The sequence below is a fragment of the Berghia stephanieae genome, chromosome 3 (assembly GCF_034508935.2).
Source record: "Berghia stephanieae isolate SIO BIC M18660-M18661 chromosome 3, UCSD_Bste_1.3, whole genome shotgun sequence".
Lineage (NCBI taxonomy): Eukaryota > Metazoa > Mollusca > Gastropoda > Nudibranchia > Aeolidiidae > Berghia > Berghia stephanieae.
The window spans coordinates 86,435,945-86,462,042 of record NC_088362.1 but is presented as its reverse complement, the minus strand read 5'-3'; the positions used below and the strand labels follow the sequence as shown (position 1 = coordinate 86,462,042).

At 37.2% G+C, this 26,098-nt stretch overlaps 1 protein-coding gene across 1 annotated transcript in view; it reads left to right on the top strand.

Moving 5' to 3' along the window:
- The first annotated feature begins 6,400 nt into the window (after positions 1-6,400).
- Positions 6,401-26,098, top strand: part of LOC144968711 (uncharacterized) — a 202,646-nt gene continuing 182,948 nt past the window's right edge. Inside the window, exon 1 of the mRNA XM_078907318.1 lies at positions 6,401-6,540. The gene's annotated coding sequence lies outside the window, so the exon portion shown is untranslated. The remainder of the gene's footprint in view (positions 6,541-26,098) is intronic.

The following is a 26,098-nucleotide window of genomic DNA, read 5'->3' as shown; positions in this document are numbered from 1 at the left end:
AATAGTCAATTTGATTGTCATGTATTCCGTCGGGAGAGTGCCAAATTGTTGTTCTTGATTTCTTGTGAGGGTGTAGAGTATTTGCAAGCATTAATTTGTATGTTTTAGCAAACTCTAAGAGTCTTAGTCCTCTATCATGTGTTGTTCCGCATGCAAAGCGTCCAACTGTACCCGTCCAGTATGGCCCAGTATGCATCCGTCCCCTCCTTGGCATTCCAGTCTCCCATGACATTGAGGATGTCTTTTTTGACACCTTTGAGATTGTTGACGAGTATCTCATATAAACTCTTCCAAATCTTCATCACTGTATGAAATTGGTGCATAAGCCTGGATAATTGTTAGATTAAGTGGCTGGGCTGCGATTCTTATGGATATTAGGCGGCTTGATACCGGCGTGCATTCAATAATGGCGTTAATATTTTCTTTCTTTACAAGGAATCCAACTCCATGCTGGTATATAGTTTCACGACCGGAGTACCAAAATTTGTGTCCATCGTGTGTTGGTCTCTCCGAGGCCAGTCCACCTAATCTCCGCTAGATCCACATGGTCCCATTTGAAGCGATTGCGTTCATACACTAGTTCTTCTTTCCCTGTGGCATAGAGGATTCGGACATTCCAAATGCCGATGGTTATTTCTTTGGATGTCAGTTTTAATTTCTTAATGTTTCCAGTAACCAATTTATCGCTTCCGCCCTGGGGAACTGCAATGGTAAGCGTGGTCGTTACTCTACCGGGTAACGACTGATCCGGCATGTCAAGTGGTGTGTTTCTGTCTTGCGTGTATCCTTTTAATAGTCTAGTTTAGCTTGGTGGCGTCCATCTCCTCTCTGAGCTAGGTTTTGAAATCAGAGATTTCCCTCTCTTCAATGGACTACCAGTCAAGGCTAAGAGCTCCACCTACCCTTTTTTCTTTCTCATCGATGTTCTCATATTGATTAAGCCCATGTCAATTCTGAGCTAATATATTGTTGTGACGTAGAGGGATTTCTGCATTATAATCAATTGGCAAAGTGCAGTCTTTTTGCATATATTTCTTGTTTAACTTGGATTTAATTCTTTTGCCGCCTTTTCTACCTCTTTTGCGCTCACGGATCCCTTTGAGTAATTGTGTGTTCAATGGGAGTGCCGTTGAGTTGAGAGAGTTAAAAATGGTGGAAGTAAATTAGATCATTTCGATTAGAATTCTAAAGATTACGACGAGGTGTGGACGAATTTCATGTTGATAAGGGATGAATATGAACAATAATACAGCAAATAACTTACATAAACACTTGAAACAAGAAACTATGCCTTGAAATTCAATAAGAAAGGAAAATATGCACTCAACTTGAATGGCTTGAATGATAGCCGCTTCTTGGCAGCGCCCGGAAGTTTACTCATTTACTCATACCAACACACAAAACTATGTGTAACCATAAACGTTTATAGTCTGATTAAAACAATCTAGTGAGAACTACTCATAAAAATGGCAATACAATAACAAAGAGCTGAGTGGCTTCCATTTAGTTCCATCTATAAAATCTTTGCGGTGATAAGAATCGAACACGTCACCAAACCTGGTTGTGAGAAGTATACTCTGCTGTCAACGCTAACCTCCATCCGTGTTAAATACAATATACAATAATCACGAAAGACTAGTTATGTGAAGTTTTAATAGCTCTCTCCTCTCTCATCACGTGTGCACAAATTTACAAGTCTGATAACCCAACACATTTTGTCTTGGTTTGAGAGTATTTCCATTACAATAATGAACCAATAACAAATTGGGTTTTCAGACTGGCAAATAAGAACACGACACGTCTAATCTAGACGAGTGGCTGAAAAATTTTAACGCTAATTCTATTGTTTTTAAATTTTGCGATATAGAAAATGACTTGATCAGCATCAGAATTCCATTTCTAAAATATGACGTGAAAGTTTATTGTGTAAGGTTCATTATTTATCTCAACAACTTTTGATAGGAGTTGTAGCCGTACTTGTTTTGTATCTGAGAGAAATCCTGTAACTTATTGGGTGGATCCATCGTCTCAGTCTGATAACATGTTAGGGTGACATAAAAAGTTCCAAACTAGAGCGACTTGACCTTATTTTTGGATTTATTTTATATTTTTTTTTGCATTCCATAATTAAAAAGTCATAGTAATTGCTTATTTCCACCGTCTGGTTCACCATGACATGACATCAGGTCAATGTTTTAAATTTACAGTTATTTTTATTATTATTATTATTATTATTATATTATTATTATTATTATTATTAATTATTATTATTATTATTATTATTATTATTATTATTATTACTGTTGTTGTTGTTGTTGGTGTTGTAAGTATTGGTGGTATTACCATTGTTAATTTTTTGTGTGGTTATTAATGGTATCTTTTTTTTCGTTCTATTTACCATTCTTTTCTTTTTTCCTTTTTTTTTCTCACATTCGTGTATGATGTCATCAATTTGTATGAATTACTGGCGAAAGCCTAAGATTGAATAAACTTTGAAAACATAAAAAGTTTCGAGCCATGCGACTTGATTTTATTTTTGGATATTTTGTTTTGCATTCCACCTTTACAAAGTCATAGTAATTGAATTCAATAGTCTGATGTCACGTCGCCCAGCCCGACGGCCATAGTGGTTCTAAACAAAGAAAATTGGTACTTTTTATTCTTCATGCTGGCTAGAACTTTTCATATGTCTTGTGATCAGAATGTGCAAAAGTCAAAACATGATCATATTTATAATGCTTTTATCCTCTGGATACGCTTTTATGTTCGTCGGAGAAATATTTCATAAGGGCGTCCGCCATTGTTCTGATAGTTTAGAGCCAGTTGCTAAGTTACCATGCGTCATTACGAGGGAAGTGACGTTACGACTGTTGAAGCGTATTGCTTATGTTATAATTGACACTCCCAATCAATGCCCAGCGTCTGGTTCACCATGACATGACATCGGGTCAATGTTTTTAATTTACAGTTTCTAGTACTCATCAAGTTAATCATGCAGTTCTCTAATCCATTCAAGTGGCACGAAATGACAAAAAAATGCTTTAAGGATAATATGGTCTTTCGACCGTCAGTGATGTTCGAGAATGTCACTGGAGCTGTATCTATAAACGGCTTCTCCAATAAGAGGAATGTGTTAGTCATCGACTATGTCCTTTGATTGTCTCCAACCATAGCCGTCGGCAACTTAATGATGCTATGCGTTTATGTAAAATACTCACAACATCTGCCAGCCAACGTACCAAAACACAAAAATATGTGTTAGCTAGAATGTTTGTAGTCTTAGGGAGAACTTATCACTAAAATGGTTGCATAAAATCAATAGCAAAGTAGTGGAGAGAAAAATAAAGGGAATAAATGTGACTCATAAATAAGGGAACAACAGATAAACATACGACGTTTCGGCCTCTGGCCTTTTTCAAGTAAACACGAAATATATGTATTATATATGTGTATAATATATATATATATATATAATAAAAAATGTCATAATAATATAGTGAAAATGTGTGTATATGTGTGTGTCTATGTGTGCGTGCAAGGGAAGAGAGAGAGAGAGAGAGAGAGAGAGAGAGAGAGAGAGAGAGAGAGAGAGAGAGAGAGAGAGAGAGATGCAGTACTGAGATCAAAACTATATTATGTATCTCAAGAATATGATAGGGGACAGGGAGGGGGAGAAAATGTGTTATTGAAGAGTACTAGACGGCGAAAGTGTTATTATAGGTCCCCTACCTCCCCTATTAAGATATTTAAAATGTAGTGGGGGGGGGGGGGCGGAAGGCAGAACGAAAGGTAGAGTAAGAGAGAGAGAGAGAGAGAGAGAGAGAGAGAGAGAGAGAGAGAGAGAGAGAGAGAGAGAGAGAGAGAGAGACGGAGAAAACTGGAGAGCAATGATGCGTTTCAAAGTTGTATTTAAAATAAAGGAGAGAGATAAAATTGGAAAGAAAAAACAAAACAAAACAAAAACAAAAACAAAAACAAAAACATACGAACAAATCAAAACTATATTACTCTAAAATAAATAGAGAAACCTTAGCTTGGAATTTCTCCTAGAATAACTGGAAGTCTTGGAAAACCAAAAACTAGAGGTGCCTAATTGAGTCAATAAGGTCTTGTAGTCAAGTTGGCAAAGAATATAATAGAAGTAGACTTTGTCACTGAAAGTGACTGTGTAAGGTTCATTATTTCTCTCAAAAACTTTTGATAGGAGTTGTCGCCGTTTGGTGAGGTGGGAGAATTCCACATCCGAGATAATTCCACACCCACATTCATTAAATCAAGTTCTTCCCAGAAAGAACGCAAAAAGACCCATTGGATTCTGTTCAAAGTTTTAACTGCCTTTGATTTCTATTTCCTGTTTGAACACAAGAAGCAGCCACTTTTATTATTGTTGAATTCTGACAATTTTTCAAGTTTTTTTTGTGAGCCAATTGAAGGTATAAGTGCAACACTCATGGTTTTCAAATAAGGGAACATGTTGTTATTTTCTTCAACTTTGAAGCTCAAGCTAGAAATGCTTAATCATTCCTCGGATATCTAAAATTTACCCCCAAACCTTTCTAGATGCCTTAAGTTCGTTGCTGTGCCTATTTTAGATTCATAAATTATGTCAGGGAATTTCCACACCCTACATGTTTCGAATTTCTCTTGTCTTTTTTTTTTGGAGAAAATATTTGATCAAAATCATATGTCTTATCTTATCTTAGCTTATGTTACTAAAGGCTTAAGATAGGGATTATCCTTTAAATACAATAGTTTACAGAAGCTCATATAGCTTGCATTGTATCATTCACAGACAGTTTTACACACCTTTGAATGTAAGGAAAAATATATCAATATGGCAATTTAAAATCGAAAAAATACTCTCATAGAAAACTGGTAATTCAAAATTGGTCCTGATCGAATAAATCCTAAATGTACAAAGTTCATAATACAATGAAATATTAATGACAAAAATAACCAGGAAAACAATGAGGATAATAATCATACATAAGTCTCTGATAAATCATCATGATTTAACTTTGTTTCAGATGTCATGCATTTGACTTGTCAACATTTACAAACCAGTCTACAAAATCATGAAAGTAATGGAAACAATTATCCACATGACAACATAAAGTTTAATAGGTTAATAAATAAAGGGATAAATAACTAAATTAAACAAATATATGAATAGATAAATAAATAAATAAATACATAAATGAAAATTAACAAAATCAAATTTAATTCAAAAATTAATCAATTATTAATTTTTAATAGAATAAAACATTTTAGTCATACTTAAATCTAAGAGACTTTAACTCCCTATCAACTAAGATTTTAAATTGATTCAAAGAACATGCATTTTTTGTGTCAAAACAGAGACTATTTCATGTTTTCAGTATACGTATAATAAATGAGTTCTGTCTTATTTTGATCTGAAATCTTGGAATATATATTTTATATTTGTCGCCTCTGGTATACCTAATTTTGGAAAATGTAAACAAACTTTATGGATTTAATACATTTATATTATGTATTATCTTGTAGAGATGAATTAAGTCTCCCCTAATTCTTCTGTATTTGAGACTAGGTTTGATCGAAGAATGCTAAACGTTAGTCATATGACATGTTCTCAAGCCCGCCAATGGTTTTATTTTACAAAGAGAAGCCCCAGCTATCATAAGTAAATAGTTATATCCTTATGCATGTTTTTTGTTTGTATTGGGGCAATTCCACACCAAGCGTATGTGGAATTGCCCCAACATAGTTTACTATAGTTTTTCTTAGAACAGCACATAATCCAAAATTCTTGGAAGTGTGTAGCCTATTAATAATGTTTGAATAATAATCCTTATTGTGGGTCTACATGATGTTACTTATGTATGCCCTTGCTTTAGAGCTGGATCTAGCAGGGATTCCTGTTCATGTTATTCTCCCTTTTCTAGAGAGATTGGTCAATCATGGTGATGAATTACAAGAAAAGACGGTGTCTTTAAATATACCACATCCTATCAAAAGGGGGACACGTTTAACGCCATATAATTTTGGGCTGAACATCCGTTCTATGGGATTTACTTGTGGCTCTGAAGGACTGTAACCGCAGCTTCACAGTAAATGTAAAGATCACGGTCTTCTAAAAGCTTACATTTATAAGAAAAGTGATAATCAAGACTGAGTCACAGGTTGACCTTCACCTTGGCGCAAATGTCTTGCATGCACCAACGATTATTAAAAGAAAATAATACGCCCGTAAATATCGCAACAGCGCGTAAGAATTGAAATCTTTTGCCAGCAAACAAAGAGACAAACGAAGACGTATCATTATAAATTGATTTCGCCGCTCCTTGCAGGTAAATGGCGTGTCATCCCTTCGAAGATCAATACACCTCTGCAAATCTTATTTAAAAACACCTGACAACTCGCATTTCAAGCATAGACTGACAATACCGTCTATTGAGAGAATGTGTAATTCGTCGATTTTGATAACAATGAGACTGATATCGGTATTACCTCTATGTGCCCCATTATTAATCTATACATTCACCATTTGAACTCTGCCACGTAAGTTTTCAATGTTCTCAATGTAAAACAAAGTAAATGCAATGGTGTTTGACAATCCTTGTGGTCCATCGTTTCAAAACGGTGCTACATCCGGGTCATTTCGATGCAAAAAAAAAAAATGAATTTATAGTTCTAAATTCTAAGTTCGTGTGGCTATGTGGTTTTGTGGTATGGCACTGCTTTCGGGTCGGAAGGTCCTGGATTTGAGACTTTCCGGCGCATAGTTGAGTCCTTGGAAAAGGCTCTTTACTCACATTCTCTCACCGTACTTAGATGTAAAATGAGTACCTGGCCGTTAAGAACGTTGTCTCTGTCGGAAAAAAAAATTGTACGTTATGTGTTACTGTTGTTCATTACCCATTGTAAAGCGCTTTGAGCACATTAAGTATTGTGCTTTATTTTTTTATAAAACCGCTCTAGTTTAGTGTAGTTTTAGTTTAAATAATGAGCCTTGGTCTAAGTTGTTTATATTTCATTGGTACAAACTGATATTTCAAATCTGTGCACATTTTAGCGTTAAAATCTCTTTCTGGCGTTAGAGTTACGCAACATAATCCCGTTTTGAAGCGCTGAGTCACAATTGTTCTCAGGAAATTGCGTTGGTATAATTATAAAGTAAATAACGAAAAAAACATGCGTGTTGTTTGTATGTGTATGGAATATTATGGTTGGTTGCCTGTTTGGGTGTGTCTGTTTGTGTTGGAGTGTGTCGATCGACGTTTTGTATTCGCGGCCTTATTAATGAAAACGCTCAGCTGTGTAGACAATAGACACGCCGACCTTGGTAAAAAAAAAATGTCACGTGGCATTATAATTAATTGGAAATAATGCTGTCTGTGTGAATCTTGGCAAATCTATAATATATTCCAAATTTTCCCGAACCAAAGATTCAATGGTTTAAACTGTATTGCTGTATGTCCTTTTAAAGGGCTTGAAATCTGCTCCCGGCGGTATCTTTAACATCTCTTTATCAAGATTGAAATCACAAAATACAAAATGTTTCTTATTCTCAAAATTGTTTGACAAAATTTTAAGGCAAATCACTTTCATGCACCCATTTTCATGATAATTTAGTAACTATACCATATTCAAGCAAGTGCCATGCCTGTTACAGATAACATCTCTCAAATTATCTCTGCCAATATCTCTGTTCAAAAACACCAATCTCTCGTAAACGGTCATCCACGTATTGACGTATCATGATCATGATCATTATCATGATCATCATCATGATCATCATCATCATCATCATCATCACCATCATCATCATCATCATCATCATCATCATCATCATCATCATCATCATCATCATCACCACCACCACCACCAACACCACTACCATCATCGTCATCATCATCACGGTAAAAAGCAGATTTATTTCGTGAAAATTTAAAGATATCAAAGTCACTGAAGTATTAAAACCTGGGTAGGCAGTATTGTTGAGTTCTTTTATTATTAACTCACCCTTTCATGCTATTGCAGACGTGAGATTAAAGGTTCAAACGTTGAAGTGCGTTAATAGAGACCAAGAAAATGGCATGCGTTTAAATACAAGTAAAAAGCTAAACTTTAAGCTTTGAAACAACCTTGGGAAATTAGTCTTGGCTTTTGTTGTTTTGGTATCGTAATGTTCCAGAATTTTATACATTTATTATTACGATTAAAACACCAAGTTTGTTTTGGCCTGTCAAAACATATTCAATGTTATTTGTAATTAACTAAACATCCCCATGGAACTTACCAACTGCTCTGAAAGATCGCTTGTAATACATAATGCATAGGTATAAATAAAACAATATGGCAACTCTAAAATAGGCAAATATCAAGCAATCGATACCCTCCATTAGTTACTGGCTAGTGACTGGAACTACATAATCTATCTTTAAAGTAAATATAGGGGGTGTGCCTGTCTATGTCATACACAACAAAAATTTCAACGTGCAAAGGATGCAAAATATCTGGTGTGACCTTGGAATCAAGCATGAACTGGAAAAAAACATGTAACCAACAGTGCCAATAAACCAATAGGAACATGGGCCAGCGTCACACACGGTCATAAAGCAATGTTGTGAGGCCGATCTTGGATTATGCTAGCTTGATTCCTGTCATCGTACCGAAATTAAAGAAATTGGAGAAATCCGAGAAGAACTGCCAGATTTGCATGTACAATTACAAGCCACGTGTAGATGCTCGAGAATTGGTAAAAATAATCAGGGCTGGCAAATATTAGCTCAACGGCGAAAAAACAACAGGCTGGTTGTTTTCAGCATAGTACCTATATGGCAAAACAAAATCCCCACAGCACCTACAAAATAACAACAACAGCAGTAAAAATTCAAACTTTCTTTACGACTTCCAGTCTCTCAGGAATTAACGCACATCTGAACTCTCAACCCCCCCCCCCCCCCCACACACACACACAACAATTCGTCAATGGAATAAACTCGACATGATCAAGCATTAAGCTACACGAGGCAAGCATCCAGCAGCAAGAGCTTAGAACGGTCTCTTCTTCATACCAGCGGAGACTGAAACGAACAAATGCGCGACGGCTAAAGTCGTCTTCAATTTTGCTGAAATTATGGTCTGAAAGAAAGAAGAAGAGGAAGAAGAAGAAGAAGAAGAAGAAGAAGAAGAAGAAGAAGAAGAAGAAGAAGAAGAAGAAGAAGAAGAAGAAGAAGAAGAAGAAGGAGAAGAAGAAGAAGAAGAATCGTGCAATGCTGAATTTTACCAGATTTATCCCAAACATGCTAATTTTAGAATGTTGGACATTTTGACTTATGGCCATTGAAAATTTGTTGAGTGAAAAATTAAAAGATGATGAGTGTCATCTTCAAAACATGTCGTTTGCCAATTTGTTTTTAAAATGATAACAGAACTGAACTGCCATTATGGTTTTGAGACAGTAGAGATTTTAAAACTTATATATCCCGCTTCAAGTGTTTTATGCTTGAAAGATTTCTAGGCATTCAAATTCATAGATGTTTATCTTCCTGCCATTATCTATTTAGACATTTTGTTGACATGATATTATTAATTTGGTAGTCATTCATTTTATTATATTATTTTATAGGCTCAATGCACACAAGGAACTTCTGTGCTGTTATCGTATTGTGTCATAGAGCGTTGCGTTCATGAAAAATAGTGTAGAAATTTATTCACCGTCCAAACCAGCAACATTTGCATCGCCCTTACGTCATAATACTAAACTGCAATGCAATGATTAAGCATCTTTACATATTAAACTTGTCCAAAACACATAAACCTATAGTTCTTTAAAAGGAGAAAGTTAACATATTTTTGTCAAAAATGTGGATCAGCTTTATTTATTGATATAACAGGTGAAGGTTTTCTGACTAAAGTTTTAAAAGGTATTTTGTCAACATACTTCAATTTAATGATAAGGTTGTAAAAAATGTAAATAATCACCTCCAATTAATTCTTGTATAACCTGTATTCATTCTGTTGACAGGGAATTTAGTCTTTGTTCTTCTTTATGACAATGTCAGCGGCCGACTTCATTTAGACATATCGTGACACATGAGGCATGTCGGTTCACATAATCATATCGTTTGGGGTTAAAATGGGCACAGAAAAAATATAGATTGAAATTAACTAGTCAACTTTATTTTAAAAGTTGGCCAGAAATCTCGTCCTTCTAATATTGATCAATTTAAATAATCCCCATCTTGGATTTCTTCGAAGTCCCGGGTTTGAGAGTTTTTGCCACGATGAGAGTCATTTAAATCGATCTATATTTGAAGACCAATTTTTAAAAAATGTGTTTTAGAGAGTACGCCAGTGCTAAGATAAACCCATAGCAGCATCGTGGAACAAAATTGTATGTTAAAAAGTGGAAATGCCAAATGTTATGTCCCATTTGTGCGACAGAGTTTCAAGAATAGTTTTTAACGTATGGAAGTTAATGGACTCGGATAAGTTGATGGTCTCCGTTTCAGTAAAATACTCACCATTTTCTGTTTTTCAGATCAATCGTACAAATACATACAACTATGAATAATCTTAAATTAATATAATCATCATCATAGCTTTTCGCTAAAATACAGAACAAACTATGCAGCATCTGGGGAGCAGACTCTTAGATCATGATCAATGCAGCTGAGACCGTCCTGGCAATCTCTAAGGATGTGCTCCATTGTCTGCTCTGGGCATTCACATGTACACTATCTGGTCTAGCCAGCTCCCACTTTTTCATGTTTCCAACTGTTCTCCCAAGTTTTGCCCGTGCTCGGTTAAGTGTTACCCATTCATTCTTGGGGAGATCAGTTCCGCAGGGTAGTTCATCTCTCAGATCTTCAACGGCTTAGTTTGCATGATTGTCCCACTCCCTCCATGTGGAAAGTCTGTATACAGCTGCATGGTCAGGGTTGATACTTTCTTCCGCCATGAAGCTTTTTCTCGACTTCAGTCTACTTGTTGTTGGCTTGTGGTCATTGAGTGGGTGCCCAGGGTCCATTTCCTGTTTATATTCCTGGGCTTTGTAAGCGGCGGCTCTTTGAATTTGTGGAGGTGCAATGCCAGCCAACCGATGGAGGACTAGAACTGCAGGTGGGTTCAAGTTAACAGTAATGATCCGGCAGGTATTTTATAGCTCACGGTCAATCTTTTGGCATGGCTGGATTTTTTCCAGACTGGTGAGGTGTATTCAGCTGATGAATAGCAGATGTCTAGTGCGGTTGTCCTGACTGTTTTTGGATCTACTCCCCATGTAGTGTTTGCCAGTTTTCTTAGGAGGTTGTTTCTTGTGCCAATTTTGCTTTTGTTTTCTTTTTGTGCTGAGAGAATGACAATGCGCGGTCTAAGGCGACAACAAGGTTCATGGGGAAATATGTTATTCTCCAATACACTCCCATTCCAGGGATATATATATATATATATATATAATATATATATATATATATATATATATATATATATATATAATTATATATATACATATATATATATATATATATATATATATATAATATATGAAGAGAGAGAGAGAGAGAGAGAGAGAGAGAGAGAGAGAGAGGGGTGGGGGGGGGGGGGGAAGAGATAAACAGACAGAAAGACCACATAGAGAGAAAGAGAATTTTGTGACGACTGATTGCCCCAAAAAAGTAGTCTATAAAATTGTACTTTTCAAAAAGTAGTGTGTAGTACTTTTGTGAAACCACGCCAGGACCAATTGTAAATTCTATTCACAAACTGAAAATATTGCAAAGTCACGAAGAGCACCGATACAGGAATTCGGTCATATGTCATCATCAGAATGCTTCCATGACTAACTTTTTGATGTTATGCGTTTAGCCAAAAAAAAACTCATAACATCCGCCAGCCTTATATAACGTACCAACACACACAACCTTAAACGGTTATAATCGGATTAATACAATTTAGTGAGAACTACTTATAAGAGTGGCTGGCTATAAAGATAACAAAGGGTGACCTCAATTTCGTTCTATCAATATAGAGTCACAGTTGGCAACCGATATGATGTACAACAAACAGAACAATATGAACAGGCACAAGTAATGAACAAATCGACCATAAATAGAATATTTTCAAAGAATGTATTGATGCTGTGTCCTTAGCCGAAAAACTCACAAATTTTGCCAGCCGGATTAATGTACCAAAACACAAAACTATGTGTATCCTTGAACGTTTATAGTCTGATTGATATTTCGTTGAACTACTCATAAAAAGGGCTGGCAAAGAACTGAGTGACGTCAACTTCGTTTCTTCTATAAAGTATGGAGACAGGAAAAGTGTAATGAAAGCAATAGATACTATAGTCAGATTTTTTATTAATGGCGCGGGTTTTTCTGGTGTTTCTCTGCTGTCCCTCTATCAAAAGTTGTAGAAATTTGTGTCAACCTCTGAATCAATTTGTCTTAACTGAATCTAGATTTTGGACCTTATTGATGCCATATCAAAAAAGTTTTCTTCTTTAAGACCTATAAGAAACTACTTTAAAACATCTGGTTAAAAATCTGAGATTTTACACTGTAAAAAATGAAAATAAGTTACGCACCACAAAGTATGAATGAATTCATCGTATTTTCAAAAAATATTGTGCTGACGCAAGGATTATGAGTTCACGTCATACTTCTTTCCAAATAATAACAATTCGCTTTAAGTGTTATAAACATACCACCTATGTAGTTTGTATTAAATTTTGAAGTTATTATTTATGGCATATTATCTACATCATGTCGCAATTACCAAAGACTGATATGAAATCTCTCGCTTGAAATCATTTGAAATAGTGATTGTATACTCAATATTGTCAAATTAACAAACACTGTTTATATAACTTTGACAAACTTTTGTCTATGCATGAACGTTTCACAGGGCCTTTACAGGTTTCAAAAGCATACCAGGCTCTTAAACCACATGATAAGGTACGGACTATCTATCGGTTCCACTCTCGTAAAGCTGCGAAAAGAAGTCTTCTTGTATCTATCGATAAGTCATTTAAGAGGACGGCAATTGTTTTGGAATTTTACAATCAACCATGAGAAGATCGTTATCGAAATACGACAGAGATCACCAGTGTAGAACGACGTGGCAGTAAAAGGATCATATATAACTTTGATATGGATATCATCCAAAGATGTATGTTCGAGCGTAAATATACATCCAAAAAAAATATATTGGCCGTTTGAATATTCAAGCAGAAAGAGGACCATATGTTCTGGACAGAGAATCATTGTTATTCTTGCAGGTGGTGATGATACAGAATATTTAAAAGGATGCCATGCCAATTTTTCTTCTCTGCATCATCTGGAATATTATTCTGGGGTCAATGCAAAGGTGTTTTAAGAAGGACTAAATATCGTTTGCTGTCCTCCATTGAAGCACCCAGCTGTATTGTATTGGACAACGCTATCATTTGTTGGCCCAGGGTCACTTTACAGCTCCAACTTTGGCAATTATAAAAGCCGACATCATTTCATGGTTTCAATCAGACAGTACTCCATATTATGACCATTTATTAAAATGCTAACTATACTCCTTAGTATAAAAAAAAGAAATGAAACAGAAACAGATTTCAAAGCAGACTGTCTAATCCGGGAGTTTTGACAAGAGGGTGCGCGACTTCCCTCATATCACTGTGAGCGCAATCCAATCGAGGTCATTGGGCCTAAGTAGAGGGAAAGATTGAGAGAAGGAACACCAAATTTACTCGAGTACTCTCACCGAGGCAATAAATGATAAAGAGTAGACTGAGAAAAGGCATGCCTCAACCTTCGCAAACTAGAGGAAAAATACATTTCATTGAATAGAGTGATGCTCGGAATCTTTCTGTAGTCGTTTCATTTCTCCTTCTCATCATCCTCGTCATAAGACAGTGCTGATTGATGTGTCCAGTATTTCTTGGTTGTTGTTGTTGTTGTTGTTGTTGTTGTTGTTGTTATTGTTGTTGTAGTTGTTGTTGTTGTTGTTATTGTTGGACACATATTTGTGGAGACACTGTCTCATAATTGATGAATTTTTACTTTTGACCAGTCTACATAAATTTATGTAATCCTCTCTGGCTATTTCTCAAACGTTTGAAATCAAATTTATATTGGAAGCGCGTTATTTTCACTTTCGTTTGTATTCACCAGTAAAATGTATTGATAGTTATAAAATGTAGATGTCTGATAGTTAATAATTGCTATTCTTTGCTTCATGTTCAAATACTGCACGTATATCGTTTACGCTTCTATTAACCTAACACTCCAGTTTAACGATTTCCTTCAAAATGGATATGCGGAAAATTCATAATTTTGGTAATGTAAATCTTCTATGAGTTCCGATCCTCACATGTTATCGATTTTAATATAGCTGTAATAAACGAAATCCTTTCCTATTGTTTTAAAATTCATGAAAAAATATTTTTTATTAAGACAAATTGATTCAGAGGTTCATACAAATTTTTGCAGCTATGCATTGGGGGGCAGCTGAGAGAAAGAAGAAAAACACGCGCCATTTAATAACAATCTGACTATAATATCCGAAATACTGGAGCTAATTTTGACATGAAAAAGCTGAGATAACAAACCAGATAAGTCACTTTGAAATATACTAAAAAATTCAGCAAGACTGTTGCAAGGAGAAAGAGAAGTTGAATGAAAGATGTCGAAAGATATGAATTTTATACTAGGTGATAAAATAGCGCATATACCAATCTAGTTGAAAAATTAGGGATTAGACACTGGTAAAAGATAAAGATCTGAAAAAGTGTGTATGAAACAGTGCCAGACAAGCCATGAAAGAATCACATTAAAATTTAAAAAACATCCAAAAAAAAATTAGTCTTCTTCGAGGAAGACTGCTTTTTGGGTTGTTTTTTTTTTTCTTGTATTTTTCGTTTCTGCTTTGTCTGGCACTGTTTCATTCACATTTTCAGATGAAGAAATCAGACAATTATCGGTTTAAAAAGTTCTAACAAAACAAAGAAAATAACTGCATCAAAAATAAAAATGGCAAAATGTTATTTGAAACAAAATAAAAAAGAAACCAACAAAAATCAGGTGGTGCTAGTAAATTGGTGAACTGTTCGATGATAAAAGAGCACAGATTCCTTTACAATGTAATGAAAATGGTCCTCCGATATCGGAGTCCTAGATATAGTGTAGGGCAAGGTGGGGGAATTCCACACCCAACTTTTCCGTTTATTGTCATAAAGTTTCTATTGATGAAGTGAGCACACAAACTGAATACAACTCTCCCAGAGCCATTCACACTTGGATTCTGTACAAATAACATTACCAAAAGGAACGACACTTCATAAATTCCAAATTTTCTCTTTATTTGCATATTTACCATTTGGGGCAATTCAACATGACAAGCATGCAAATACGAGAATGAAACAATCAGGAACAATAATTAAAGTCTGAAATGAAAACAACATCAGCCTTTGTAGGCCACGACATGAGACCAATAGACCTAGGCGGGGGTGCTGATAGCTCAGTTGGTAGAGCACTCGATTCACAGTCAAAGGGACGGAGATTGATCCCGGGTGCAGTCTAGCGATTTGAGTAAGCAATAAGTATCTTCTCCCATTTCTCTAAGAAAAACAATAGTAAACTATGTTGAGGCAGTTCTACATCCGCTTGGTGTGGAATTTCCCCAATACAAACAAAAAACAAGCATAAGGATATAACTATTTACTTGAAATGTTAGTTGGGGCCTCTCTTTGTAAAATAAAACCATTGACATTGCTTCGCGGCATTGAGAACATGTCATATGACTAACGTTTAGCATTCCTCGATCTACCTAGTCTCAAATACAGAAGAATCTGGGGAGGCTTAATTCACCTCTACAAGATAATAATACATAATATAAATGATATAAATCCATCAATATTGTTTACATTTTCCAAGATTGCGTATACCAGAGACGACAACTATAAAATAGTATAGCAGTAATCGTTCAACCATTACTAATCTATTATCAATATTTAAACCCCACCAATTTTAATAGTCGATCTCATTTCCCATTGATTAGCCTGTAACATTTTTAGCCGATTCTTCTTCATGTTTGACATCACGATTTCACTCTATTGACTTTCCACCAATAAAAGAGATCATACACCCACTTCAAATCCGTTGTGTCATTTACAATGTGAACGCTTTCCCCCCGTACTTTTATTTATTATTTGTTTTGATGACGAAGTATATTATTATTTTCAAGAAGCGGCCATCATTTGTATGTTCAATCGAAGTCTTGCTGCTTTCACTTTCATAAATATTGAGCAAAAAAGAAAACCCAAACAAACTCACTCGAAAATGTCTAGCAGTCATTTATTACAAATGACCGAGGAAACAAGATCCTAAAACCACCGATTCCGGGATAACGTTATTTTTTGTCATTTTGACAAAAAATCTAAAATCTGAGACCTCCTCGCCAAACTTTACTATAGATACGTGTTGTTCAAGAGTTTTTTTTTCAGTTAACTGATTAAAGAATATATAGGCATTCTCGATCTTGTAAACTTTATCAAAATGTAAACAAAACTGTATTTTAACTTTCAATTGTGCCTTACAGAATAAATGAATACGCTTTTTATGTGTTTTTACTTTATAATATTAGTTTGCGAATTGTTAACAATTGTTTTGTTGTTTTGGGGTTTTTTTTGTTTGTTGCTTTTTTTCTTTTTTTGTTTTGTTTTTTTTTTTTTGTTATCGATACATTTCAGGTTGTAATAACTCCAAAACTATGTAAGTTTTGAGCTTCAGATTTTTTTTGATATAGCGCAATATCCACTAAACGTGCTCAAAGCGCTTTACAAGGGGTCCCTGGTCAACAGCAACATTTAACATATAGGACGGGACATGACGCCTGTTAGGCGATATTACAAATTTTCGGACAAAGACAACGCGCTTAACGGCCAGGTACTCATTTTACACCTGAGTATGGTGAGAGAATGTGAGTAAAGAGCCTTCTCCAACTATGCGCCGAGCGAGGCTCGAACCCATGACCTGCTTCCTATCCAAAAGCGAGTGTCATACCACTAGACCACATAGCCGCACAAGTTTTCATCAAACAGTTCTTTGCAATAGGTGCAAAATTTATTAAAGTTTTAATTGATATAAGTTTTAACACTGTGTACCCTTTGGTATCTAAGTTATTATGTCATGAGAAGAAAAGGGTCATTTTGAAATAAATCGTAATTTACAATGTGTTTGTAATCATTGACACACTTCAGATTGGAATAACCCAACAACAACTGCAACGACATCAGTTTGCTTTTCAACATATTAATCCAAATTGGTCTAAGGTTTTTTTAAATACTGATATGTTACTTCTGATTGATCGTGCTCGTTTTAAAGCTCCGGGTGACAAATGCCATTTTGACAAGCCGCAAGCGTCTCTACAGTCCCTTCCACGTCATTTGCAGTATGAGTAATGTTACAGAGAGAACGGTTATCCTTATTTTGTCCTCAGGTGACACTTGTCTCTCAGGGGGTTCGAAACACACTGCTCTTCACACATCCCCATAAAAAAGTAATGTGGGGTTAGATCAGATGATCTTGGAGGCCAGGAAATTGGACCATCTCGGCCGATCCATCAGTTTGGGAACTACTCATTAAAAAATCCCAGTCATTTAAACTCCAATGAGGGGAGAGCTCCATAGTATTGGAAAGATATGTGAAGTTTAAGATTAGCAAATTGAGGAACTCGGTGTGATTCTAGCATGACCAGTTCTTTGCTGTCACGTCACTTTCATGTCGGATAAAGCCAAAATAAATTACGATTTAAGTCAAAATTACCCGTTTATACTGATGACATCATAGCTCAACTACCAAAGGGCACACTGTGTTAAACCTTATAGCAATGAAAACATGAATAAATTCTGCGATGAAATCTTACATAGCTCTCGTTATTCAAATCTGAAATGGGTCAATAATAATAAAAAAAACAAAACACTGTATAAAGTGTTCCGTTCTCTTATATTTATTTCAGATAACATTTAAAATCGATATTTGATATTTTTTAAAAATGAAATTGAGCAACTCAAATGTCTTCGTCCCAGTCATCTCGTGTTCAATTTTGTGTGTTGTTTGATGCAAGCGAAAATTCACAGCGTAAAATGCCTACCCTTGTGAAGAATATAGGTATTAAAATTGTCCCTACTATAGGGAGCCTCTGTGTGGTAATTGTAGCACTGCGTTTGAAATGCGAAGAAGTTCCCGATGCTGTAGCGTGACTCTTACCTATATTATTTCTTATCAAAATGTTTGCTTTTAAATTGATTAGTAAACGAAATTAAATATCATTAATCATCATAGTGGTCATAATATCATTACGCGTCAAAATGTATATTATATTTGGTAAAAACTGGATGTTTGCTGGAGAAATCAATTCTAGAACTGATATGTATTACTACAAAGACACCCCGTATTAGTTTTGCTTTTTCGCTATAGTAAAATCGGGTTGCCGCTACAATAAAAGGGTATAATAATAGGGAAGAAAAGTCGTTACGTCACACCTACTTTTTTCTGGTTTCAAAATCTTTGGAAGTGTGTATGTAACCAGTCTTTCTGATTACTAACAATGAATAGTTACATATTGAACCCTAAGTTGGCATAACTATATTTGGTAGCAGGATATATTGGCGGATGATCAGGATTACGGAACGTAAAAGAACCAAGATGGATGATCTTTATTGCCTTTCAGCATATTTTAGACTAAAAAATAAGGTGCAATCACTCCAAAACCAGACGAGCATTTACACAAAGTATGTGTTCAGTCCCCCGGAAGAGTGATTTTACACTTTCTATACGATAGGAACCAGTTTTTGACATCAAACGTTTCTTCTCTATTAACATTGATTTGGGGAATTTTTGAACGAAATGTTAGAGCGTAATAACATTCAATTTTTAAGTAGTTTTGCTCGATAAACACCAGGTTAAATAATTGTAAACAATGGCAGAATGCACTTAAAGATATTTTTAAAGATATTTCATTAAAATATAATTCTACAAATTCGACAATAAAAAATATCATAAAATGCAAGATACTTCATATTAGTCGAAGAATTCCTCCATCTCACTCAAAGAATGTCTATTTAATGTCATTGATGCCACATCCATAGATTTTTATTTTTTTAAAGGTCATGCAAGGATTAGTAATTGCTTGTCATTTAGCTAATATTCATTAATTGTCTTTCATGACAGCTTTCTATTTTTGGGTTTTCTATATATAAATGAGATTTTAATTTATATGTTTCGTTTATTTATTATCGACTGGTATTTTTGTATCAGTAATTATGCTTACTTCCATGTTAATTATCTGGCAAATACGTCTTGTATCAGCTGTCCTAACAAAACTTACGGAGGTGAATATTCAATGAATACTATACTGTGCTCGATTGTATTTATGTTCATTCTATTAATTGTCGATTGACGATATGGACAATTGGATACCTACATTTAAGGTATAATAAAATATTTAATACTCTTTAGACTGTTTAATCAGTTAACTGAGGTACAATGGAAAAACAAGTATTTAAAATTTGGCCAGAAAAACTCGTCCTTCAACTATCGATAGATGTAAATTGAATTATCCTTATCTTGGTAAAAACTCTCAAACCTGGGACTACGCTACGTCTCATGTTTGAGAAATTTTGCCAAGATGAGGGTCATTTTAATCAATAGATATTTTAAGGACGAGTTTTCTGTCCAAAGTTATAAATACGTCTTTTTTCCAGAGTGGCAGTTAACTGATTAAACTTTCCCTTTTTCTAAACCTAATCCTTGTGCGGAGTTGATTTTGTGTTTCTTTGCTTGGCAATATCTTGAGGTGGACACGCTGGCTAAGGCTGTGATCCAGCGATAAATCAATACATAGGATTGGTTTAAAATGGCAGTGACCGGTTTTCAATGTGGACACATCGACGCTCAGTTATCGGATATGTTTGTTTCTGTATATTATGTAGAAATCAGTGTAGATGTCTTCGAAGTGTTCCAATTAGTTACATTTTGTCAAAGTAGGATTTGATTTGACTACATCCAATTCTGTTTACGTAGCAGATTCCTCAGAGAAGGCATTCTTTCTCGGTTTTGCTGGATTCTCTGTGTGCGACGTGGGCATAGTTGAGAACAGCTCTAAGTTTTTGCTGCGCCATATTATGAGCTTCTTGATTCTGAAACTGTATAACTGTACATTCAACTCCAATTCAAAACTTACATTCAAAACCTGCCTCCAAATACAAGGTAAGGACTCCGGCTGTTTATCCAGGAAGCCTGCCTTTTCTTGCAGCAGATCGTGTCTAAGAGCGGTCTCCACCGGCTCAGTAACACACGCTCCATATATTTCAAGAGTGGTATGGATCTCAAGCTGGTTACTGTTTTCGCCTGTTTACCTCGCCTCAAAAAAGGAAATTTCTCTTGTTATACGAATAAAATAAGCTTTTCATTTTTTTAAATCGGTTTTTGGACGGACCTCAAATACTGTCTGTGCCAAATAACCATAAGGCATTTGGTTGGTTCGAACTTGTTTTATTTACAATAAGAGTAGTTTCATTCAAACCTCACAATGATGGACATCTAAAGAATAAAGAATAATAAAGATATTACAGAAATGATAAATAATCCTCTATGCTCCCCCCCCCCTCCTCCAGTCTTTAAGGGGGAATGACAATGGTGTCGTTAAAGGCTTAAGGTATATAAGTTATTTTAACTGGAAGGAAAAATGAGTACAGATGAAATATTCAACGTTAATAATGTGTGAAAAGGAATTTACACAACTAAATATCAAAATCACAACAAATCTTGCTGTAAATTTAACTTAAAGTGGAAAAGTAATTGAAAGTTTTTTGTTGGACAACTGAAGGATGTGTAGTGGGATTAAAAAGAGGGATATTGATTGCACATTCTGTACATACACTTCATACATATTCCTATATATGTACATAAGGAAAGAAGAAAAAAACAGAAAATATAAAACGAAAACGAAAACCAAGTGAATGAAACATTTGTGTTATTTTCAAAACAAGGTACGGTATATATATTGTAAACCAGTCGGCCAACTATTGTGTGCTTTCCTCGGAAGCTGAACGTTTTGTTCTCGTTGGCGGCAAGGGGGTCTCGGTTTTCCCTGGGTTGTTATAGGGAGCGAGCTGTAAAAGTGCCCTTGGGACTTTTTATTGAGGGTGGCAGGCTGGCTCCTGAGGTCGATCCATTGACTGAGGGGGTCGGAATGGCTCCATGGGTGGCTGAGGTCTTCGGATGTCGACCCCGGTTGGTTCTTCCTGATCTCCTAGATTTTCTGGCTGAGGGGGATGTTATCTTCCAGTGGCACCGGCATGGATCGATCAGCACAATGGGGACCGGTAAGGTTGGTGGTTGGACCGATGTCTGGTTCTTGTCAGTCTGGATTGCTGGTTCAATTTCCTTTCGTTTACCCTGGTTTATGTATTTTGATATGGGCTCCCCTGGCTGGAGACATAGCAGGAATGTATTGGCGCAAAAGAAAAAATCCGATTCCCCAGGGTAGCTCTGCCAGACCCATCAACCTTGACAAGGTACTGGTCATACTGTCGCACCTCGATGATAGTACCGGTCTTGTCCCATTTGGTTGGGTGTGGCCCAGTTTGATTCTGGATTCTGACCTTGTCGCCAACTCTCAGTGGAGGCAGTCCTCTTGTGTGTTCGGCCAGCCTCTCTGCCATTTTCATGTGACGAATTCTTAGGGCTTCTTCTCCGGCTAGGAGGGTTCCTCTCCAGGTTGGGTGAGGTTCATATCTCCCTGGATGGATGGGTTTAAAGTCCCTTATTGGTCGCCCAAAGATGCACTGGGCTGGTGAGATACCCGTTTCCTTGTCCGTGATGTTCCTATACTGCAGCATAGCTCTGTGGAAGGCATCAGTGTCGAAGAGTTCCCGAGGGGCCTGTGTTGTCCATTAGGAGGCGCTTGACGGTTTTGACCGCAACTTCCGCTCTACAATTGCTGTGAGGATAAGCCACTGAGGAGGTCATGTGGTAAACACCCCAGTCTTTGAGCAAATTCTGGGCCACCATCGGAGGTGAGTTCCTCACTAATGCCGAAGGTGATGAATGTTTTTCTGAGGCTCATTATGAGGCCTACAGCCCCTTCCTTTGACTTGTCTACAATGGGCCAATTGCTGTATCTGTCAACAATAACACAATAGTGTTGACCACTGTATTGGAAGAAATCTGCACATATTGATTGGAATGGATATATTGGTGTCTTTGGAGGGGTGGGAGGTGGGCCTGGTTGTGATGGGGCGTTCCTATTACATTGTTGACAGCTTGCTCGGACTTTCTTAATGTCGGATGTTATCCCTGGCCAAAAGACGGTGGATTCGGCTCTTGCTGTCATGGTTGATGTCCCTTGGTGGGCAGAGTGGAGTGCTGCTAAAACTCGTGGTCTGAGTGATTGTGGAATGATGATGCGATCGTTGTACATAATGACTCCATCTAGGGTATATAAACCATCTTTGAGAGGGAAATATGTTTGTAGGTCTGGATACATCTCCTTCCTCGTTGTGTGTAAACCATCGTCAACCAGTGTGAGTAGCTCTCTCTTCTCGTAGTCGTTGATTGTCTGGGTCCTGATACCATCCCATGTGATGGTTTTGATTGCATTCAAGGCTGTGGCGGCTGCTGATATCACAGGGTTTTTATGATGCTCGTCGTGTGTTGTTTCTCGGATGCTGTCCAACAGGATGTGTGACAGCGCGGCAGTGTCGTCTGACAGCTCGAGGTGGGATGCTTCGCCCACAGGGTGTCTTGACATGCCATCTATTGCCTTGTTGTGTATGCCAGGGATGTGGACAAGTCTGAACCTGAATCTGAATGATTTCTCCTTGAGGTTTCTTAATTTTGGGTTTGGAATACCGTCCAGTGAGCGATCCCCAAAGATCTTCTCGAGGGGTTTATGGTCGACTGCGATGATGAGGTCCTTGCATCCTAAGACGAAGCGGGGGTTGTCGTAGTAGACATCCACATGATACTCTGGTGTTAGGTCTGATCTCTGGATGGTTATCATTGGTCTCACTGAGGGAGGGCTGGGTCTCGCCACAGGTAGGGAATTGTTTCGGAATTAGGCCCAGGTCAACACAGGCGCTCCTACTCAGATACAGTTTATGGGTGTCTGTGGTAAAATATACCATTTGGTGGGTACTGGTCTTCTTACCTTTGTTCTTGTCAGTTGCAGTGGTGATATGGAACAGTAGTGCCCCCAGTCTAGGTATTCTTTTGTTGTTGGTCGCGCACATTCTTATTGAGACCTTCAGCAGGTGATTCTTGTTTAGGCCTAGCTCTGAGAGAAGTTCAATGCCTGCAAGGCTGGACTGGCATCCTGTATAAGCTATTGCTGTATAACCTGTCAGTGCTCTCCTCACAGGGGGTGGGGGACGCCAATCCTTTGTAGTCCAATGGCCATACCTTAATTGTGATCGCTAAGCTGTGTTGAGGGTCAGATTGACGCTGGACCCATTTGTGGGATTCAAATATGTGATGCGGTATGGGTTATGTTGGTGAGATGCCATTGGCAGCAGCAGTAACTGTGCCCTTGCTTTCATTTGATGCAAGTTCTGCATTACAAGTATACACAGAAGTATTGACACGTTCATTGAACATAATGTTTTGTGATTCAAATGTATCAATCTCATCCTCATCAACATTTAACCCTTTATGAGCATCATTCTCACCCACAGTCAAACCGTCATACAGTGTACAAAAGAAACCGGGTAGCTCGTCTTGGCATTCCATGGTTTTGTCTTTCGTCTTCCTGTCGGTGCGACTCTTTCTACACACTTTTTCAAAGTGGCCGGGTGTGTCACACTTCTTGCATTTATGTCTAGCGGGTGGGAACTTCTGTTCTCTGTCTTTGAATTTATTGCCGTGATAGACCTTGCTGCCACAGTAGCCACATGACTTTAGGGCTTGGGACTGAGACATACGACAGGCGCTGGCAGCGGCTGCTGCCGTGGTAGTGATACTAGTGTTGGTAGTGTTTTGTAGTTTATGGGCACTTCTTCTTCCACTTTCTTTGGCTTTTACGAGTTTGATGAGGGATTCCAAACTTATTTCTTGGTCCTGATGTGCTAGGACCTCAAGTTGTATTTCATGGTCCGCGAATTATGTAGTCTTTCATTAAGAAGTTCATGTTTGAGTTGACAGTGTTGCAGGATGTGCATGAGATGTTGAATTTGCACTGTGAGGCGTGTCCCTGGAGGCGGGCTGCGAAGTTCCTGATGGGCTTGTCTCGGTCTTGGCGTATGCTGGCCAGTTCCACCCGAAGGTGGACCTTGACTGCAAGATTACGAATGGCCTGAAGTACATCTGATTCGGGCTGTTGATTAAGGGAGACCCCATTGGTACGTGTGATATCTCTGCGGAGTCGCTCATCATAGCACTCGAGTAACTGGAGTATGGCTTCGTTGCCTGTTATTTTGGTGGCTGCCAAGTATTCAGTCCATCTGGACATAAAGTAGTCCCATTCCTCAGTGGTGCCACTGAGGGAGATGACTGGGCGTTTGACTTTGTTCGAGTTCGTGTACGATGCACATTATCAACAAGGGCTGTTCACTTGACCTGTGACGTGTACACGTACACATCGTTTAGTCAAAGAGGTGAGGTCACGTGTGTACTTTTTTTTTTACCTTGAAGATGCCCTTTGCAGTAGCATCAGACACGAGCTGTAAACTTTTACTTGTCGTGGCCAATTTGCCCTTTGTATGGCACTAAGGCTCAGCGATACAGTCTCTTGTCTTGGTTAAAAAAAAGTCAAGCAATGTTATGCCATATGATCGTAGATAATATTGCTCCTTCCGTTGTGTTCTTGGATAAGGTACTTTAAACACAATACCTCACTCGACTCAGGAGTTAATGAATACCTGGCTATATGCAGTGATCGATACCAGCTGGTGCAGAAAGGGCGCCTAACGGTCCACTGGAGTGTTTGAAATGGAAATATAATTCTATATGACCTGCATGGGGAATAAATGCAACATTGAGCATAACAAATTCCCTTTGTAAATCATAATTATAATCCTTTGATTCAATTTCATGTCTATTGAGAATCAGACTTCTTCACACATTGATATTAAATATCTCCTAAGATATTGCCGGGGCTAGTGCTATCGTCCATTCCGATCTGGGCCCGTTTTCATGAACGAGGACTAGATTTAGTAATTTCCTAGTCTAGTAAATGACTAGCTAGTCTTAAGCCAAAGCGAAGCAAGTATCTAAAATATCGGATTTTATTAACGCTTTCTGGTCTAGGACTAGCTAGTCACTTGCCTAGAAGTGGGCGTTGTAAGGACGGTGACTAACTCGGCTATTTTGTGCGGGTAATATCACCTCTCTACTACATGAAGATAGGAAAGATAGACACGCCTTCATACTTACAATGCAAAAGATTTCCAAACTGGAAATTAGTAACACGATTAGTAATTCATTACTTACCCAACAATCCCACCCTATTCTGACAATTGTAACAATCCCTATTCTGAGGATATTTTTATGGTAAGTTCATATTATGCTCTGGGCGGGGTTCCTGACCTCCCATAGTGGGCAGGGGGGTACATACTGTGTCTTCTATCCTCTTATATCTGTTATCCAACATGCTTTCTGTCTTTGCTTGGAATGAGATTACTTGGTTTTGTCCTGGTCCTGGCCGGATACCCTGGCTGAGAGGGAAACAGTCGAATGTATAGTTAGTTTTGGGAGATGATATTTTTTTCATTGTAAATCATCTCTCTGTTATGCACTGTATTATGCTATCTTTATATTATATATGATTTGTAAAACATTTGAGTGTGTTGCTCTTAGCGGGGACCTGTCCTTGTGTCTGGATGAGACTTTTAGTGATCTCAAACTAAGCACTTTGATAGAGTGCTTGTGGAATCTACATCCGTTTCTTATTTGAACCAATTCCCTTTGTCTTCCCTTTTCTTGGATGCTTTATTGTAATTCTAGAACTTATACTATCCCATTTTCTTCCTTTTTTACTGGCGCTGATATGACCTTAATGTGTTGCAAGCGCCGTAAAACCCTTAAAAACAAAACAAACCTTCATATGCTCTTTAAAA